Genomic DNA, 3614 nt, shown 5'->3' on the forward strand with positions numbered 1-3614 from the left:
TCCAGATCTCTCACGAATTGAAAACGTCAATAGTTTCCGAGCAACTGGCTCTTCACAATACGCCAGTCACTACTCTTGAAGAACTGTGGTATCGTGTTGAAGCTGCATGGGCAGCTGTACCTGTACACGCCATCCAAGCTGTGTTTGACTCAATGCCCAGGCGTATCAAGGCCGTTATTACGGCCAGAGGTGGTTGTTCTGGGTACTGATTGCTCAGGATCTATGCACCGAAATTGCGTGAAATTGTAATAACATGGTAGTTCTAGTATAATATATTTGTCCAATGAATACCCGTTTATCATCTGCATTTCTTCTTGGTGTAGCAAATTTAAAGGCCAGTAGTGTAAATAAACTGTCAAAATTTAACTGATCTGTAGAATTCTTTATGAATAAGCAGCACTTCCTGCTGCAGTAGGGAAAAGAAGGGAACTACAGGGAAAATGTTGCTGTCAGAGCACAAAAAAGGCGAATACGTTCCTCTTAAACGACTGTGACAGAAAAATGGGGAATTAGTGTTCTATATGGAGCCTCCTCTATAGATGAACCGCACTTGCCTAAAATTCTCGCCATATAAAGAAGCCGACCGTTCGCCTTCCTTGTTACAGTCCTTAAATCCTCCTTCCGTTTCATATCGCTTTGTAGAGCTATACCTTGATATTTATTTGGCGTGACTGTGGCAGTTAGTACATTACAAATGTTGTATTCAAACATAATGGGATTGTTTTTGCTAATCATAAGCATTAAATACATTTTTTCTACATTAGAGCAAGCTGCCATTTGTCACTGTTGTTGTTGTTGTTGCGGTCTTCAGTCCTGAGACTGGTTTGATATAGCTCTCCATGCTACTCTATCCTGTGCAAGCTTCTTCATCTCCCAGTGCTTACTGCAACCTACATCCTTCTGAATCTGTTTAGTGTATTCATCTCTTGGACTCCCTCTACGATTTTTACCCTCCAAGCTGCCCTCCAATGCTAAATGTGTGATTCCTTGATGCCTCAGAACATGTCCTACCAACCGGTCCCTTCTTCTTGTCAAGTAGTGCCACAAACTTCTCTTCTCCCCTATTCTATTCAATACCTCCTCATTAGTTACGTGGTCTACCCATCTAATCTTCAGCATTCTTCTGTAGCACCACATTTCGAAAACTTCTATTCTCTTCTTGTCCCAACTACACTCCTGGAAAGGGAAAAAATAACACATTGACACCGGTGTGTCAGACCCACCATACTTGCTCCGGACACTGCGAGAGGGCTGTACAAGCAATGATCACACGCACGGCACAGCGGACACACCAGGAACCGCGGTGTTGGCCGTCGAATGGCGCTAGCTGCGCAGCATTTGTGCACCGCCGCCGTCAGTGTCAGCCAGTTTGCCGTGGCATACGGAGCTCCATCGCAGTCTTTAACACTGGTAGCATGCCGCGACAGCGTGGACGTGAACCGTATGTGCAGTTGACGGACTTTGAGCGAGGGCGTATAGTGGGCATGCGGGAGGCCGGGTGGACGTACCGCCGAATTGCTCAACACGTGGGGCGTGAGGTCTCCACAGTACATCGATGTTGTCGCCAGTGGTCGGCGGAAGGTGCACGTGCCCGTCGACCTGGGACCGGACCGCAGCGACGCACGGATGCACGCCAAGACCGTAGGCTCCTACGCAGTGCCGTAGGGGACCGCACCGCCACTTCCCAGCAAATTAGGGACACTGTTGCTCCTGGGGTATCGGCGAGGACCATTCGCAACCGTCTCCATGAAGCTGGGCTACGGTCCCGCACACCGTTAGGCCGTCTTCCGCTCACGCCCCAACATCGTGCAGCCCGCCTCCAGTGGTGTCGCGACAGGCGTGAATGGAGGGACGAATGGAGACGTGTCGTCTTCAGCGATGAGAGTCGCTTCTGCCTTGGTGCCAATGATGGTCGTATGCGTGTTTGGCGCCGTGCAGGTGAGCGCCACAATCAGGACTGCATACGACCGAGGCACACAGGGCCAACACCCGGCATCATGGTGTGGGGAGCGATCTCCTACACTGGCCGTACACCACTGGTGATCGTCGAGGGGACACTGAATAGTGCACGGTACATCCAAACCGTCATCGAACCCATCGTTCTACCATTCCTAGACCGGCAAGGGAACTTGCTGTTCCAACAGGACAATGCACGTCCGCATGTATCCCGTGCCACCCAACGTGCTCTAGAAGGTGTAAGTCAACTACCCTGGCCAGCAAGATCTCCGGATCTGTCCCCCATTGAGCATGTTTGGGACTGGATGAAGCGTCGTCTCACGCGGTCTGCACGTCCAGCACGAACGCTGGTCCAACTGAGGCGCCAGGTGGAAATGGCATGGCAAGCCGTTCCACAGGACTACATCCAGCATCTCTACGATCGTCTCCATGGGAGAATAGCAGCCTGCATTGCTGCGAAAGGTGGATATACACTGTACTAGTGCCGACATTGTGCATGCTCTGTTGCCTGTGTCTATGTGCCTGTGGTTCTGTCAGTGTGATCATGTGATGTATCTGACCCCAGGAATGTGTCAATAAAGTTTCCCCTTCCTGGGACAATGAATTCACGGTGTTCTTATTTCAATTTCCAGGAGTGTATTTATCGTCCATGTTTCACTTCCATACATGGTTACACTCCATACAAATACTTTCACAAACGACTTCCTGACACTTAAATCTATACTCGATGTTAACAAATTTTTCTTCTTCAGAAACGCTTTCCTTGCCATTGCCAGTCTACATTTTATATCCTCTCTACTTCGACCGTCATCAGTTATTTTGCTCCCCAAATAGCAAAACTCCTTTACTACTTTAAGAGTCTCATTTTCTAATCTAATTCCCTCAGCATCACCCGACTTAATTCGACTATATTCCATTATCCTCGTGTTGCTTTTGTTGATGTTCATCTTATATCCTCCTTTCAAGCACTGTCCATTCCGTTCAACTGCTCTTCCAAGTCCTTTGCTGTCTCTGACAGAATCACAATGTCATCGGCGAACCTCAAAAGTTTTATTTCTTCTCCATGGATTTTAATACCTACTCCGAAGTTTTCTTTTGTTTTCTTTACTGCTTGCTCACGAACTATAAAATTTGTCTAAATCATCTTGCATCCACCTACGGTCTCTTAGTGACGACACCTTCCCATCAAACCTTCATCATCAAACAGCTGAGGATGCTGCTCATCCTATCCATCACATCATTTATGCAATTAGAGAATGAGAGTGGTTCTGTCACGCTTCTCTGTGACAAACTTTCTGATATCCTCATCTCTTATGAACACTCGCCACCAAAGACAACGTGGTGGTTTCTATTATTTAGGAGGTCTTTGAGCCTATCACATGCCTCGGAACCTACTCTGTATGCTCGTATGTTTGTTAACAGTTGGGCACTTTGTCCGACACATTCCAGAAATCTGCGGACATAAAATCTGCCTGTTGCCCTTTCTCACGATATCATGTGAGGAAAGGACAAGCTGGTTTCACATAGCGAACATTCTACTTCTGGTGTTCCTGATGTATTTTTCAGACATTTTAGATTGCGAAAGAATATTGTGACACTTGAATAACATGATAGGAAAATAAAGAAGTGGAAAATATCCAATTTGAGCGTCAACTGCG

The sequence above is a fragment of the Schistocerca nitens genome, chromosome 2, assembly GCF_023898315.1.
Source record: "Schistocerca nitens isolate TAMUIC-IGC-003100 chromosome 2, iqSchNite1.1, whole genome shotgun sequence".
Taxonomy (NCBI): domain Eukaryota; kingdom Metazoa; phylum Arthropoda; class Insecta; order Orthoptera; family Acrididae; genus Schistocerca; species Schistocerca nitens.